General features: G+C 42.3%; 1 protein-coding gene across 5 annotated transcripts in view; it reads right to left on the minus strand.

Annotated features, from left to right (window-relative positions):
- The window catches only part of LOC126484410 (E3 ubiquitin-protein ligase RNF19A-like), a 373,735-nt gene that overhangs the window by 290,812 nt on the left and 64,705 nt on the right, over nt 1-18,218 (minus strand). Inside the window, exon 2 of one of the 5 annotated variants that reach the window (XM_050107933.1) lies at nt 1,251-1,336. The exons of the other annotated variants lie outside the window; for them this stretch is intronic. The gene's annotated coding sequence lies outside the window, so the exon portion shown is untranslated. The remainder of the gene's footprint in view (nt 1-1,250; nt 1,337-18,218) is intronic. 5 annotated transcript variants of the gene reach the window in all.

Raw genomic sequence — 18,218 nt, forward strand, 5'->3', positions numbered from 1 at the left:
TCGAAGTTCGTGAGTTCCACGGAGCGCCCCATTCTGCTCTCTCACGAAGTCTATTGACTACTGAGGTCGCTGATATGAAGTACCTGGCAGTAGGTGGCAGCACAATGCACCTAATATGAAAAACGTATATTTTTTGGGGGTGTTCGGATACTTTTGATCACGTAGTGTATTACATAAAAATTTATTCTTTCTCATCTTATAGTCTCACATTGTAGCTTGATAATAAGCTGGAACTTGTTTCGTCACTGATCATAGTTATTATGGTACTTCGAATTAAGTAACCGACTGCACGTACTTCGAAAAGTTTACAGTGAAAAACGTAATCGCTGACTAAATTTGGGGCATTTTGGGCCATGCATTGCTATGTTGCTGCAAGAAGATCCGTAACTCTTTCCAGTCTCTAGTTAAGTCGGTGATGTATACTGGCAATGGACAGAATGTCTTTAATGTACGAACCTGAGTCTCCCAATACGCAGAGTTGTGTCTCATTTTTCTCTTTCGAATGTGTGATATGAAGGAAGTCATGGTCACACTTTAAAATTTGAGACGCACAGTCACAGATACTGCGGCAAAGTTAGCTATATACTTCAAGCAGCAGTTTTTCTTGTTATCTCTAACCGTTTCATTCATAAAACACACAGTTAACTGTTATCGTCAACAAAGTTCACAAAAAATTCAAGTAACGGCGTTCTAATAACTATTTACATTGCAACACAATTACAACAGAACTTCAAGAAACTTTAACACAGTGATAAATTTCTTAGAATGAACGCATAAGATGAGAGCATGTGCATCAATGGTATCGGTTATATTGGGAGGACGAATGTTCATGACGGTGATGGAAGTGTATCTGCTACAGATGTAGTCCGCAACGAACAGGTTGGCTAAAAAAATCGTAAGAATTCGCGTTTCAAATATCGGACAGCTTTCTGCAGATTTTTGGGAACGTAGTTCGTTCCTTTCTAGATTGTTTTCAACGGACTACTTGAATTCGTCGGAGCCGACAGCGCCCTTTAACCCGCCCTCCCCCTTTCGTCCAAAATCTATTTCCGTTCTCGTATTGTTATAATAACTGAAGCCAGAAATTCCATGCACAATTAAATCTTAAAATATGAACGCATTCGTGTACTATTAAATGATTGAACATGCACAATTTAAAGGAAAAACATGCAATGTCAGAAATCAATTTTTTGTTGTGATGCATTTTAAAATAATGTAGAACAACCAGTTTTTCCTAATTCTCTACCGACCTTGGGTAGCTCTGCATGTTGAGCCGCTGAGCTAGCATTCGCTGGATTCTCGAACCGAGGCGGTTTGAATCCGTCCGCCGGCAACCCTGAAAATGATTTTCAGTGGTTTCTCATTTGTTGGTCCCTTACTACAAACCTTTATCATAAAATTCGGAGAGCATTCCGGAATACTCTTCCATTCTGAAGCCTGCTCTCCAGTTAACTGCTTCTGAGCTCCGGTGGAAAGGAACGATCTGCAGAGTACACCAATAAACGTAATACTGCTTTCAAAGAGGTTGAGGGCAGAACTATTCATAGATAGATAACGTTTCGTGTCACTAAGTTTTGTTAGCGGGGTCGACAATTACTGATATCGATTTTGCAGCTAATTATATTCTCTCGCCTTGATAATGGCCTCAATCCAGTAAGAAACACGGTTCAAGCTTATTCAGTTATGCCGGTTCAAGCTTCTTCAGTTATGCCATATCCATTTTAAGCCTTCAGTGTTGATTAGATACCGTAGAGCTATCAAATTGCAGAGATCCCTAGTGCTAGGTTTGAGCCACTGTTCCAAAGACCCAGAATTTTTTTATGGGATTAGGATCGGGTGATTTAGTGGGAAATAGGTTAGCTGAGTGTTCGTCGAATTACCAACGTATTTGTTGAGGACTACGAACACAGCTTTTATCTTTGAAGACGGGAGTGTCCATAGCATATTCATGATTAAAGTGGAGAAGAAAGTTTAATACTTGCATCACAGAGGGTGCTGAAATAAACTCCCACGTGCATGTTCAGGTAACCCGAATGAGTGGGCCCAAGTCACGGTATGAGCAACACCCCTCACCACGCTGTTCCGAACTACGCCCTCCACACGCTGCCGGTTAAGTCTCATTGGGTCGTTGGTGCACTCGACGCCTTTCATCGTTCGAAAAGAGGGAAACTGCGACTCCGAATCACACTACATGTCTCCAGTCAGCTTCTGTCCATCTTCTGTGTTGCTTGGCCCACTGAAGACATGCAGCCGCATGTGCCGCTGTGAGCAATAGCTACCTACATGGCCCCAAACGTCCATTGCACGCATTTCCCTTTGCAAAATTGGCTTGGAATCTGATTGAAATGGACCTGCATTCACTGACAGTAGCAAGTCCTCTCTGATTTAAAACCGATTGTGATTGACAAAGCGTGACGACTCGTCTCCGGCCCTGTCGCTTAGGATCTTTTTCCTGCCACTGTTCTTACGCGATGTTGCATGGCTGCAAGTGGTACACCATTGCTTGTAGACCAGTTGGACACTTCATGTTGATGCATGAACAAACTGGGGATTCCATTCATGTTGTGGTCAACAGCACGTCCTATCTGCCATGCTGCCCCGTCTCACGTTTACCTTTTTACAGCACCGATTCCTTGCAACCAAGTGGAGGAAACCATTTCACTGCTATATCTTACTTCGGCGTTGGTTGGTCAAACGATCGCCGGTTCCAGTTCTACACCATGTACAGAGTCACAAGAGGGACCAGAGTGCTCTTTGAAGGAGTAACTAAATACAAGAGGGCGATCAAAAAGTTTCCGTTCGAAGGCAGCGCAGTCCAGAATCGATGTGCCAATAAGATAAAATCGCCATGAGTATTGAGGTAACCATCCCACCGACGCACCAGGTGGGAGATACCTGTTGGGTAAAAACAGTTTTCTGCTGCGTGAAGAAATCAGAAACTACCTGCTGCGCATCCTCTTCCGACAGAAACCGTCGACCAACAAGGTCTTTTATAAGGAACCGGAGGCGTGATATAACCAAGTAGCGAAGTCAGGACTATAGGACGGGTGCTCGAGCGTCTCCCACTTGGGTTGGCGTAACTTCTGCTTTACGACATTTGCGATAAGGAGACGTCTTTATGTCTAATCGCGACGAGAATGGACTTTGCGCATAATTCCAAACTATGGTTTTCGACAGACATGCTACCCCACACACATTCTTCATTCTCCGATGAATGTCTACCGGCGTTTGTCCTTCGGCAACCAAGAAAAGAATAACTGTACGATGGTCTTGTACCGACGCATTGGGTAATAAATGTCGCCAGAGTTTACGTTTCCGCATTTACCGCACACACATCGGAAAGAGACGAAGGCCACACCAATTCCTATATGTCGATGTTTATAAACCCGCATCGCAGTCGCGATACGTTGCATATACGCTGCGGCAACGACATCAAATGGAAACTTTCTGTTTGCCTCCTTACATATTGTCCGACGAGGCTATAATTGTTGGCGGTGAACATGGCTTACCTGAAATTTGTAGTCCTTTTAATGATAATTATGCAAAACTTAAATGTAGTGAGAGTTAAATGTGGTTCACTATTCCAAACAGTTTATTTCCACGAAATTCACCAAAGACGAAAGAAATTTGGCTTTCAAAACTAATTACACAATTTGTGTAGGCACTGTTTGATTTATGTGAGAAAAAAATTACAAGACGGTTTCACCCTAGCACAAAGCTACTTATTAAGTAATGTAGAATAAAAAAATGTGAAGCAGCAGCAAGTGATGACGTGCTGGTATAGAATAACGAATGCGCGCTGACTCGAAGGTTGAGTGCTGATGCGACCCAGATCGAACCTGGGCGTCGAATTAATCTGTTGATCTTGTACACTCACCGATATTTAGTGTAGTTTCTAGATAGTTTAAAACATGTGTAGATAAAAATTCTAAGTCAAGATCGCATATTTTCTTTATTTACGACCGGTTTCGGCACTTTGCCGAGCCATCCTCAGACCATTCTAAAATGCTGTCACATCACATCACATCACGACATCACACGTCGCCGTATTCTTAGAGCTAAATCGACCGAAAATGAAAATTCGTAGTTGTTTATTTAAATTGACAACGTTAATCACTAATTAAATACTGTGGCAGTGCCCGTAGTGCAAAACATACGTACAAACTATCAACAGCAATGATAGCTGCATCGTCCATGACTATGTGAATGAGCTATCACTTCTAACGTTCATAACAGGATCTTCCTTGTGCTGTTATGAGTATTACAAGTGATACAACATTTACATCCACTCATGGGCGATGCAGCTTCATTGCTGTCAACTGTTCGTACACACGTGTAGAAATATGGGTGGGCACCGTAACACGACTTGATTAGTGATTAACGTTGTCAATTTACATAACCAACCACTATTTTTCATTTCTGGGCGACTTAGCTCTAAGAATACGACGACGTGTACTGATTCTCACACAATGAACAGCATTTTAGACTAATCTGAGGATTGCTTGGCGACGAGCCTAAACAGGTAATCAATAAAGAAAATTCGCGATCTTGACGTAGAATTTTTATCCACACATTTTTTTAAAAATCAGCAGATCGTGTATCTCCCCATTGACAATGTCAATAATTCAGACGGTTTGCCTCACTACTCTTGATAAAAGCCGAATGTGGTTGATCGTAAGTTACCATACAACGAAGTTTACGCCATGCACAGATAGATGGTGCACAATCTTCCTGCTTTAGAGTAAATGATGCCTCTTGCGACGAAATGCGGCATTCGGTCACAGAACAAAAAGAAGAAAAAAAAGAGGGAAAGAAGGTGGCGGGCGGGAGAGAGAAGGCTGTACATCTCACCTGCCAACAGACAATTTGTACTGTCAACAAGTCGAGGCCCCATCGTACTGGTCCCAAATCGTATCAGGATGGTTTGAGAACTCTGCGTGGAGGTGATGTATGGAATCCTCCTTCGCTTAACCTCAGCCCAATTGAACGTAACTGGGACGCCTTCAAGCGGACTGCTGCGCCATCAACCCAGTTCCGAACAATGTCCGTGACCTGACTCGGCTAGAAGCTAGATGGCTCGCCAAATTCGAAACTTTGACCCCCATTCATACAATTGTCACCCGAATTAGTGGACAGGTCATTATCTTGTCAAATTTCTGGCCTCTTTTTTCGAATAAAAAACACATTAAATTAAAATGTGACCAACCGAAACTGCCATGTTTCAAAAACAAGTCAGCGTCTATGCTGTCGCAGGTGACCATGTATCAGAAGGCAGAACTGTCCGTAGCTGAGAATGAGAGTAAAACGAATGCGGCAGCGAGTCAGATTGTGCATTATGACACGCACTAGATAGAATCAATAGTATGCTACGGCCTGTTGTCAAAACGGGGTTTTACCGTCACGAAAAATGTTTCATTTCGTAATCTTTTTCGCAGTATTTGTGTAAAGTCAGCGTGGTCGTCTCACCAGAATTTTCCCCTTTCTCCGAAGTGTTATGCATAAAAATAAAATGAAGTGGGAGACCATAACATGCGAACAATGATACAGGACAACTATGAAAATGAAGTTTACTAGTAAGGAAACGTTTTTCGGTCGGCCAATAACAAAGAGCGCGAGTAGCCGAGGAGCGGAAGGAATCGAGGGTAAGATTTACATAGTAGATATTCTCCTCCAAGCGAGCTTCTCAACCAGACCGTCAAGGTCCAAGGGGGGGGGGGGGGGGGAAGGGGGGGGGATGTCGTCCGTCGTGTCATCCTCTGTCAGCTGGTGCGCTATGGAGGGGCGTGTCGTCTGCAAACCGCTTTCTCGACCGTTTTCCCGAGTTTCCAGACCTTGGAGCCACCACTTATCCAGCAAGCAGCTCCTCAACTGGCATCGTGAGGCTGCGAGCACTCCGTACCAGTTCACCCAGTCAAATATTCATGGCAGTACCGGGAACTGAACGGAGGTCCTCTGCATAGCAACTATCTGCACTAACCACTTACCTACGGACGGGCGACAGTTGTTCTCCCAAGCTGCCCACTATGCCTAGCTGTTATTCGAGTAAAGTCTTTTTCTGTTTGTGCGCCACGAAGAACGACAACCGCAGCAAAAAATCTTGTTTTAATTTGCATTAGCATGTTCCTTTACACTTCCAGGCACCCATTATATCTCTCTCTCTCTCTCACACACACACACACACACACACACACACACACACACACACACACACACACACACATTAGAAGACTGCTCGTGGTGCTACGTTCGTGGCAAGATTCCCTTGTTGCCCGTTCGTCTTGATAATCACTTTGAAGCCTACGCGATCCGTCGCCCACAACCCCACTTACTTCGTTTAGTCTGTAAGGAGAGTCTTGTAGACTGCTTGGAAAACAAGTGTGGTATCACCGCTTCATTTGCACAACGCTTATTGCTTCGGTCGGGAACCTCTTTTCGGCACTCTTTTGAGCACAGGAAATTAGTGAGTGGAGCCAAGTGCGTAGCGGAGATAAAACTTAACATGCACTTCCGAAGAGCGAGCAGTCTTTCCAATCGTAAACGGCACAGTGACACTTGTGTACGTTGTTCCGTCTGTCAACATGTCAAACTTAGACCGTGCGCGCCTTCACACTTTACAGCAACGCTGCCCAACCTTTTAGCTTACATGGACCACACTGAGAGAAGACTAGTATTTTTAGGCCGCACGTATTATACGAAAAAGTAAACGGTATGGACCAATGAGAGGATGGAATCACGTGGCAGGATTTTCATATTGAACCTATTCAGTTTATCATGTTGTTGTTGTTGTTGTCGTCGTCGTCGTCGTCGTCGTCGTCGTCGTCGTCTTCAGTCCTGAGACTGGTTTGATGCAGCTCTCCATGCTACTCTATCCTGTGCAAGCCCGTTCATCTCCCAGTACCTACTGCAGCCCACATCCTTCTGAATCTGCTTAGTGTACTCATCTCTTGGTCTCCCTCTACGATTTTTACCCTCCACGCTGCCCTCCAGTACTAAATTGGTGATCCCTTGATGACTCAGAACATGTTCTACCAACCGATCCCTTCTTCTAGTCAAGTTGTGCCACAAACTCCTCTTCTCCCCAATTCTATTCAATACCTCCTCATTAGTTATGTGATCTACCCATCTAATCTTCAGCATCCTTCTGTAGCACCACATTTCGAAAGCTTCTATTCTCTTCTTGTCCAAACTATTTATCGTCCATGTTTCACTTCCGTACATGGCTACACTCCATACAAATACTTTCAGAAACGACTTCCTGACACTTAAATCTATACTCGATGTTAACAAATTTCTCTTCTTCAGAAACGCTTTCCTTGCCATTGCCAGTCTACATTTTATATCCTGTCTACTTCGACCATCATCAGTCATTTTGCTCCACAAATAGCAAAATTCCTATATTATTTTAAGTGTCTCATTTCCTAACATAATTCCCTCAGCATCACCCGACTTAATTCGACTACATTCCATTATTCTCGTTTTGCTTTTGTTGATGTTCATCTTATATCCTCCTTTCAAGACACTGTCCATTCCATTCAACTGCTCTTCCAAGTCCTTTGCTGTCTCTGACAGAATTACAATGTCATCGGCGAACCTCAAAGTTTTTATTTCTTCTCCCTGGATTTTAATGCCCACTCCGAAATTTTCTTTTGTTTCCTTTACTGCTTGCTGAATATACAGATTGAATAACATTGGGGAGAGGCTACAACCCTGTCTCACTCCCTTCCCAACCACTGCTTCCCTTTCATGTCCCTCGACTCTTCTAACTGCCATCTGGTTTCTGTACAAATTGTAAATAGCCTTTCGCTCTCAGTATTTTACCCCTGCCACCTTCACAATTTGAAAGAAAGTATTCCAGTCAACAATGTCAAAACTTTCTCTAAGTCTACAAATGCTAGAAATGTAGGTTTGCCTTTCCTTAATCTATTTTCTAAGATAAGTCGTAGGGTCAGTATTGCCTCATGTGTTCCAACATTTTTGCGGAATCCAAACTGATCTTCGCCGAGGTCGGCTTCTACCAGTTTTTCCATTCGTCTGTATAGAATTCGCGTTAGTATTTTGCAGCTGTGACTTATTAAACTGATAGTTCGGTAATTTTCACATCTGTCAACACCTGCTTTCTTTGGGATTGAAATTATTACATTCTTCTTGAAGTCTGAGTGTATTTCACCTGTCTCATACATCTTGCTCACCAAATGGTAGAGTTTTGTCAGGACTGGTTCTCCCAAGGCCGTCAGTATTTCCAATGGAATGTTGTCCACTCCCGGGGCCTTGTTTCGACTCAGGTCTTTCAGTGCTTTGTCAAACTCTTCACGCAGTATCGTATCTCCCATTTCATCTTCATCTACATCCTCTTCCATTTCCATAATATAGTCCTCAAGTACATCGCCCTTGTATAGACCCTCTATATACTCCTTCCACCTTTCTGCTTTCCCTTCTTTGCTTAGAACTGGGTTTCCATCTGAGCTCTTGATATTCATACAAGTGGCTCTCTTTTCTCCAAAGGTCTCTTTAATTTTCCTGTAGGCAATATCTATCTTAACGCTAGTGAGATAAGCCTCTACAGCCTTACATTTGTCCTCTAGCCATCCCTGCTTAGCCATTTTGCACTTCCTGTCGATCTCATTTTTGAGACGTTTGTATTCCTTTCTGCCTACTTCCTTTACTGCGTTTTTATATTTTCTCCTTTCATCAATTAAATTCAATATTTCTTCTGTAACCCAAGGATTTCTACTAGCCCTCGTCTTTTTACCTACTTGATCCTCTGCTGCCTTCACTACTTCATCCCTCAGAGCTACCCATTCTTCTTCTACTGTATTTCTTTCCCCAATTCCTGTCAATTGTTCCCTTATGCTCTCCCTGAAACTCAGTACAACCTCTGGTTCTTTCAGTTTATCCAGGTCTCATCTCCTTAAATTCTCACCTTTTTGCAGTTTCTTCAGTTTTAATCTACAGTTCATAACCAATAGATTGTGGTCAGAGTCCACATCTGCCTCCGGAAATGTCTTACAATTTAAAACCTGGTTCCTAAATCTCTATCTTACCATTATATAATCTATCTGATACCTTCTAGTATCTCCAGGATTCTTCCATGTATACAACCTTCGTTTATGATACTTGAACCAAGTGTTAGCTATGATTAAGTTATGCTCTGTGCATAATTCTACCAGACGGACTGCAGTGCCTAGAACCGCTCGGCCACAACGCCCGGCCCAGATTTACAGCAACAAGGTTTGTCAGCATGGGGAGTTTTCCGCCGAAACGGCGTACACTTTACGGACGACATTCAATCACTCAATCGATATCATCACTACACGAATCACTGAGGATGTATCAGAGCTAATACGGAGATTTACCCACTGACGGTAGTGAGTGACACATGGAGACTTACCCAATGACGTCACTGGATGTCATATGGAGATCTACCCAGTGTTCTAAGGCAGTTTTTTTTCCTCGATATTCCGATAATCATGGCTGGCAATTAAGCAATGACCAAAGGAAGTGAATAATTAAACAATATTGGAAGATATAGATTGCTGAACAACTTAGTCATAAATGAACACAAGAATGCAATACACATCCAGGAACTAGGCTATCAACTTACTGGTTGCGTTACAAACTTAATCGAACTGTGTCTATATGTAATACGCCAAAGAGTGGTCCAACCTGAGTGCTACTACCCACGAACATGGAAAGGTAATTGCGCAGACATTTATCCAAAGCCCTAAGAATTCCAAAAGGAGAGCCTTTGTTGTGTTGGGCCTTTCCCGTGGGCGTTTGGGTCGTCTAATACAACGTTTAGGTTTGCAAGTGTATCGGCCCCTATTATTTCATGGATTGATTGAGGCTCATCAAGATCGTCGTTTGGAATTCTGCGAGATGCTTTTGAATAAATATATGCAAGGTGAAAGGGCAATTCGACAAATCTGTTGGTCTGGCGAAGCGAATTTTAAACTGCCAGGCGCTGTTAATACGCATAACTGTGTGTACTACGCCACAGAAAACTCCATGTTGTAACTAAATCAACCTGTTGTTACAGTTTGGAAGTGCCTTTCATTTCAAGGGATCATTGGGATTGTTTCCTTTTTTCCATACATATGACGCATATGTGCGAAATAGTGGTATTCCACAATTACGTCCACAGCTGGAAGGGTTCTACTTCCAGCAAGATGGAGTTCCTCCCCACTATGCTTTAATAAACAGTGCGTTTCTTGACAACAAATTACCCAATAGGTGCTCAAGGAAGACGAGGCCAATAGAATGGTCACCAAACCATAGGAACTTACTCCAATGGGCATTTTCTTTTGGGGTATCATCAAAAATAAAGTCTTTGCAAGAAAACCACGCGTCTCAATTCATAAGAGAAGCACGCTAAGAGATTCATAAGAATAAAGAAGTATGTGGCGACGTGCACTTGAGTTTACAAACAAGATTACAAAGCTGGGTAAATGCTGAAGCCCGGCTATGTCACCAATTCAGACATTGCACTTACCGTGGCTTTACAAACCTGTTTTCTGTAATTTTCTATAGTAAATTTTTCATTCCCACTCTATTTTCTATAAAACTTAATAATATCTATTATTATAACTGTAATAATGATAATAATACCTACTAAAAACCTACTTATGCATCTCCCCTCCCCCTTATATTAGAGGTCACTTGGAGATTTACCCAGTAACGACATTCAATCAACATCATAGCTACACGAATCGCTGAGGACATATTAGAGCTCAAAAAGGACAATCATTCATCCTCACGCACTCAATGGTTCAGTTATATTTTCTTAATTTCATTTAATTTAATTTTTAGTGGATGTAACCTTTACTAATACACAAATAAGTACATACATCGCCAGATATAATAATAAGGGTGTAATTTCATATCGTTGAATCAATAAAGATCACACTCATATTAGTAATACATTAGATAAATTTTGTATATACTAATGAAATACGCTTACCATTGAAGTATCAAAGTAGTCCGAGCTACAAAACAATGAGTGGATATCTACGAATCATTTGAGATACAAGAAGCTTTGTATATTTCCTGTCGCATTTAGGTCTTCTTGCACGATACGTTGTTGAACTCTCCGAACCGGTTACGTGTACAAAATCAGAATTTTAGTCTTGTCCCATCTTGGATAAATTTCTGCTGCCCGTACGGAAGGACACTGGAGAATCAGATCAGTCCATTAGAAGAGCGTTACAGACGGACCGCCATATCTGATCGATTTCATATCTTGGCAGTCTTACCTGTAAGAACGAGGCGTAGTTGCAAACCTTACCAGTGGAATTGTGTAAGCTTATCCAGTCTTCCGAGGAATGCGATAAACATGATAATTAGATTGGATGTAAAAAAAAAAAAAAAAAAAAAAAAAAAAAAAAAAAAAAAAACTGCGGCTGTACTTCTCTACCATCCTACCCATGGCCACACACTCATGTGACGTGAAGGTCACCGAATACCCACAAAACTTCACTGTTTCTCACCAACGATGCAAATTTTGACGATGGGCTGTAGCGTCCACGTTTCAGACGATGAAGTGCTGAGAAGTGGTGTATGCAGTCTGCAAGAAATTGCAGCTGAAATAAGACTGAAGCTTGTGGGGCATGTTCTACACATTAAAGATGAAAAAATCCCCAAATCTACATCTACATGATTACTCTGCAATTCACAATTAAGTTCCTGGTAGAGGGTTCATCGAACTACCTTGAAGATCGAACCACCTTCATCAAGTCATTTGTCTAAGCACTGAAGTTTTTCTATGTAAGCTCTGATTTCTCTATTTTACATGATGAAAATTTCTCCCTAAGTAGATGGAAGCCAACAAAATATTTTCGCAATCGGAGTAGAAGGTTGCGATTAAAATTTCACGAGAAGTTCCTGCCGCGACGAAAAACGCCTTTGTTCAAATGATTGCCTCCCCAATTAATGTATTATGTCCGTGGCACTCTCTCCCACATTACGCGGTAATACAAAACGAGCTACTCTTCTTCGAACTCCTTTAATGTCCTCCGTCAGTCCCATCCGAGACGGTTGGCACAGCAGTACTGAAGAATAAGGGGGAAAAGCTTGGTGTAAGCAGCCTCTTTTAGTAAACTTTTTACACTTTCTGAGTGTTCTGCCAATAAGTCGCAATCTTCGGTTTGCTTTCCCCGCAACATTATCTACGTAATCGTTCCAATTCAGGTTATCCGTCATTGTAATCCCTACGTATGTAGCCTTTAGATCTCTTTTTATAATCGTGGAACCGAAATTTAGCGGATTTCTTGCAGTACTAATGCAATTCACACTTTTCATTGTTTAGAGTCAATTGCTACTTTTTGCACCACACAGATTCCTTGTCTCAATCATTTTGCAGTTCGTTTTGACCATCTGATAGATTTACAGGACGGTAAACGAGAGCATCATCTGTCATCTAATAGGGCTGCTCAGATTGTCTCCTACACAGTTTATATAGATCAGGAACAGCACACGGTTTATAAATACTTCCTTGGGGAACGCCGAATATTACTGCTGTTTTACTGAATGACTTTCTGACAGTTACCAGGAACTGTGATCTTTCTGACAGGAAATCACACATCCCGTCACACAACTGAGACTACACTCCATACGCACGCAATTTCATTACAAGTCGCTTGTGAGGAACGGAGTTAAAAGCCTCCTGGAAATCTAGAAATATGTAATCAATCTGAAGTTTCTGTCAATAGAGGAAGCCTCGTAATACCTGGAAACAAACTTTTCTACATCTACCAACATCTGCACGCACACACTCAGCAACCTACCGTATAGCGCGTGGCGGAGGGTACCCTGTACCACTATTAGTCATTTCCTTTCCTCTTACACTCGAAAACAGAGCGAGGAAAAAAAACCGTCTATATGCCTCCGTATGAGCCCCAATTTCTCGTGTCCTATCTTCGTGGTCCTTATGCGAAATATATGTTGGCGGCAGTAGAATCGTTCGGCAGTGAGCTTCACATGCCGCTTCTCTAAATATTCTCAACAGTGTAACTCGAAATGAAAGTCGCCTTTCCTCCAAGGATTCCTATTTGAGTTCAGGAAGCATCTCCGTGACACTTAGGTATTTTTCGAAACTACCGGTAAAAAATCTAGCGGCCCGTCTCGGAATCGCTTCGATGTCTTCCTTGAATGGCTCTGAGCACTTTGGGACTTAACATCTTAGGTCATCAGTCCCTGTCTTCCTTTAATCTGACATGTTGTGGATCCCGAACACTCGAGCATTACTCAAGAATAAGTCGCACCAGTGCTCTATATGCGGTCTCCTTTAGAGATGAGCTACGCTTTCCTAAAATTCTCCCAATAAACCGAATTCGAAAGTTCGCCTTCCCTACCACGGCCCTCACATGCTGCTTCTATTACATATCGCTCTGGAACGTCACGCACGGATATTTAAACGACGTGACCGAGTCAAGCAGGACACTACTAATGCCGTATCCTATCCTGTACCCTCATCAGTTCTTTTTCTGCCCAAATAACAAAACATATCTACTACTTCTAGAATCTCGTTTTGTAATCTGAGTCCCTTAGCATCATCACTTGATTTAATTCGACTACGTTCCATTAGCCTTGTTCTGCTTTTGTTGATACTCATCTGATATCCTCCTTTCAAGGCAACGTCTATTCCGTTCAACTGCTCTTCCAAGTCCTTTGCTGCCTCTGACAGAATTACAATGTGCTCGGCAAACCTCTAAGTTTTTATTTCTTTTCCCTGGACCTTAAATCCTATTTCAATTTTTTCTTCGATTTCCTTTACTGCTTGTTCAAAGTACAGATTGAACAACATTGGGGATAGGCTAAGCCCTGTTCCACTCCCTTCACGCCCCTCGACGCCCGTAACTGCCGTCTGATTTATGTGCAAGTTGTGAATCGCCTTTCGCTCCCTTTGTTTTACCCTAGCTACCTTCAGAATTTCAAAGAGAGTAATCCAGTCAATACTGCCAATAGCTTTCTGTACGTCGACAAACGCTATCAACGTAGGTTTGCCTTTGCTTGACCAGTAGGCCTCGCGTGTTCTAGATTTCTCCGGAATCCAAACTATATCATCTGAGATCGGCTTCTACCACTTTTTTTTCCATTCTTCTGTAAGGTATTCGTGTTAGTATTTTGCAACCATGACTTAGTAAACTGATATATCAGTAATTTTCACCAGCCAGCAAGTGCTTTCTTTGGAAATGGAGTTATTACATTCTTCTGAGCCGTAATTAATAAGAAACGCCACACTTCTTTCACAGTACGCGGGCCAGCAGAAAGCCACACAGCTGGTAGACACAGGGGGTGCGTGGAGGCAGCAACAGGAAGCAGGCAGGCGGGGCCATCATCGATCTGGAGGCTGGGGCCGGTGCTGATGGGACAGGTGGGCCGGGCTGCGCCGGGCCGGCCGGGCGCCCCTCCTCAGCTGGCCCCGCCTCGCCTCGCAGCGCGACGCCGGCGCCACACACACAACCTGTTGCGAGCGAGGCGCCTGCCCGCCCACCCGCTCGCTCGCTAATCGATGCAGCTGAGAGCCGACGCCCGCAGCCCAGCTGGTGGTGCTGTGCTGTGCCGCGCCGCGCTGTGCAACATATGGTGGCCCCGCCCGTCGTCGTCGGCTATCGTTTCCCTGTTTTGACTGCATCGTAAGCATGCTTCGCAAGCAACGGTCGGTTAACGGGGTTGAATCACAAAATACACGGATACATACAATCTTACGTAACCTTTACTCTTCGTGACAGATCAGTTTCACTTGCCTAAAACATTCAACATGCAAGATAGCATAAATATTTCTTTATTTAAAAAGAACCGGTTTCGCGTGACTTTGCTGTCATCTTTATATCTTAAAAAACCTTTTCTTTTGGAACGTGTTCATTTAACGTTTGACCTTACGCCAAGATGTCACGTAGATAAAAATCACCACATTATAAAAGGTTTGTCATAACTAAAATATTTAGAAACTTAAAACACCAGATGTGCTTCTGTGTACTGTGTTTTTGTTATCTATCGAGCACCTGTGAGCGAGATATAGTATATACAGGGGATCGTGACCGGGCCAAATATCTCACGTGTCGAACGAAAAAACTACAAAGAACGAAACTTGTCTGGCTTGAAGGGGGAAACGAGATGGTGCTATGGTTGGCCCGCTAGACGGCGCTGCCATAGGTCAAACGGATATTTTTTAAAATAGGAACCCCCATTATTTATTACACATTCGTGTAGTACGTAAGGAAACATGAATGTTTTAGTTGGACCACTTTTTTCGCTTTCTTATGCATGGCGCTGTAATAGTCACAAACATATGGCTCACAATTTAGACTAACAGTTGGTAACAGGTAGGTTGTTTAAATTAAAATACAGAACGTAGGTACGTTTGAACATTTTATTTCGGTTGTTCCATAGTGATACATGTACCTTTGTGAACTTATCATCCCTGAGAACGCGTGCTGTTACAGCGTGATTACCTGTAAATTCCACATTAATGCAATAAATGCTCAAAATGATGTCCGTCAACCTCAATGCATTTGGCAATACATGTAATGACATTCCTCTCAACAGCGAGTAGTTCACCTTCCGTAATGTTCGCACATGCATTGACAATCCCTTCAGGGACTCATACCTAGTGAGTACGTGGCTGGCGACCACGGGGTCCCGAGCTGAGTACTGGCATTGCTTCCACTTACTTATGCCAGGCTCCTCACTTTATCTTTCCTATCTGGCCACCCTCGGCCATCTCTTGTTCTTTTCTGAACCTGACGCTATTAGGTTTCGAGGGCTAGGGGGTCTTCCATTTCCAACCTATACTTCTACTGAGCCGAATATCTCCCGGGATAAGGAGATTACCTTCTATCAAGTGCCAACGGCCTTCCAGGAAGACGGATGAGCGGCTAGAAGGAAGGGCACTCTCTTGCCCTTGGGGTGGGAAACTGCTCCTACAGGCGGAGGAGCCACAAGGTGGCCAACGGCATAGAATGGAGAAGGCAACGGGAAACCACTCCATTAAAGACCCGGGCGTGTATCCCAAGTATCAACAGCTTATGATGGAAAGCTCTTTGGTTAAATTCTCCGGAGGTAAAATAGTCCCCCATTCGGATCTCCGGGCGGGGACAACTAAAGAGATACCAAAATCCAAAAGCATTAATGTAAGAAGGATAGCAACATGGAACGTCAACTCACTTCTTAAATGTGGTAAACTGGAAAACTTTAAAATGGAAATGAAACGAATGGATATTGATGTACTGGGAGTCTCAGAAATGAGATGGCCAAACGCTGGCGACTTTTGGTCAGGGGATTACAGAATCATCCACATTGGAACAGCACAAGACAGTCCCGGGATTGCAGGAGTGGGAATTATCCTCAATAAAGAGATAGGGTTAAGAGTAAAAGGATTTGTTCAACATAGTGAGAGGATAATTTATGTCCGATTGGAAACTAAACCAAGAGACACAATCATAATCCAAGTATACATGCCAACTACGAGGCACAAGGATGATGAAATCGACATGATGAATGACCACCTTGAAGAAGTAATTGGCATAATTAAAGGAGCTGAAAACTTTGTCATCATGGGAGATATGAATACCATTGTTGGGGAAGGTAAAGAAGAGGATGTGGCAGGGAATTTTGGATTAGGATTAAGAAATGAAAGAGGGGATAAACTTGTAGAATTCTGCCAAAGAAATAAACTTTGCATAACAGATACCTTCTTTAATCATCATCCAAGAAGAAGATATACTTGGAAAATGCCTGGTGACATTAACAGATATCAAATTGACTTCATATTAGTGAAGCAAAGATTTAAAAACCAAGTTAAGGACAGCAGATCATATCCAGGCTGTGATGTGGAAAGTGACCACATACTCGTTATGATGACGACTGAACTAAAATTCAAAAACATTAAAAGAAGAAGTACATGTAAATGGGATTTGAAAAACCTGAAAAAGGAAAATACACTGAAGCACTATCAACTAGAAACAGACAAGAAAACAAATACACAGGGCTGCAATGACATCCAAAGCAGCTGGGAAAAAATAAAAACTGGTATTTTAGAAGCAGCAGAAGAAGTAATAGGAAAAGAAAGGACAGAGAAAAGGAAGGAATGGATCACTAATGACCTACTAAATATGATGGAAGAAAGAAGGAAATTAAAAAATTCTGTGAAGAAGTAAGACCAAGAGAAATACAAGAGTCTGAAAAACAGAAACAGAGAGGCAAAACAAGCAAGAGAAAAATACCTTGATGATCTCTGTATTTCAGTTGAGAACAACATGAGCAAGGGAAATATCGACAAGGCCTATAAATGTGTGAGACATTGCTTTGGAGACAGAAGAAACAAATGTAGGGCTGTGATGGATGAAAATGGCAATATGTTGGATGACGATGATGAAGTTGCAAGAAGATGGAAACAATATATAGGAAAACTGTACAGCGGACCAGACCTGTCTGAAAACACCATGGAAGAAGAAACAGAAGTAGATGCACACAACATAGGTGAACCTATATTAAAGGTAGAGTTTGAACTAGCTCTGAAAAAATCGAAAAACAACAAATCGCCTGGTATAGACAATATCCCAGCCGAACTTCTGAAATCTGGAGGAGCAAAACTGAATCAGGAGTTGTATAATCTTGTTTTCAACATGTACGAGCAAGGGTAAAATTCCTACAGACTTTGAGAAAAACATTATGGTCCCCATTCCAAAGAAGGCAAATGCTACAAGTTGTGAAAATTATAGGACACTAAGCCTAGTTACTCACGCCTCTAAAATATTAACCTCAATTATCCTAAAACGCATAGAACAAAAAGTCGAAGCTACACTCTCCGAAGACCAGTTTGGATTCCGGAAAGATAGAGGAACCAGAGAAGCAATATTTACTCTAAAACTAATAATAGAGAAACGACTAGATAAGAACCTGAAAACATACATAGCTTTCGTAGATGTAGAGAAAGCCTTTGATAATGTTAAATGGGATAAGATGTTTGAGGTACTCAAAAAAGTAGGAATAGACCATAAAGATAGAAAAATGATATGGAACCTGTACAAAAACGAGACAGCAGTTATCCGTGGACGGACAAAACAAGAAGAGGTGCAGATACGGAAAGGTGTCCGGCGAGGTTGCGCACTAGCCCCTGTTATCTTTAACGTATACATTGAAGAGGCGCTGAAAAAAGTAAGGGAAAATTCACAGACAGGTGTAGTAATTCATGGCCAACGAATAGATATGATAAGATATGC

This window comes from Schistocerca serialis, chromosome 1, assembly GCF_023864345.2.
Source record: "Schistocerca serialis cubense isolate TAMUIC-IGC-003099 chromosome 1, iqSchSeri2.2, whole genome shotgun sequence".
Taxonomy (NCBI): domain Eukaryota; kingdom Metazoa; phylum Arthropoda; class Insecta; order Orthoptera; family Acrididae; genus Schistocerca; species Schistocerca serialis.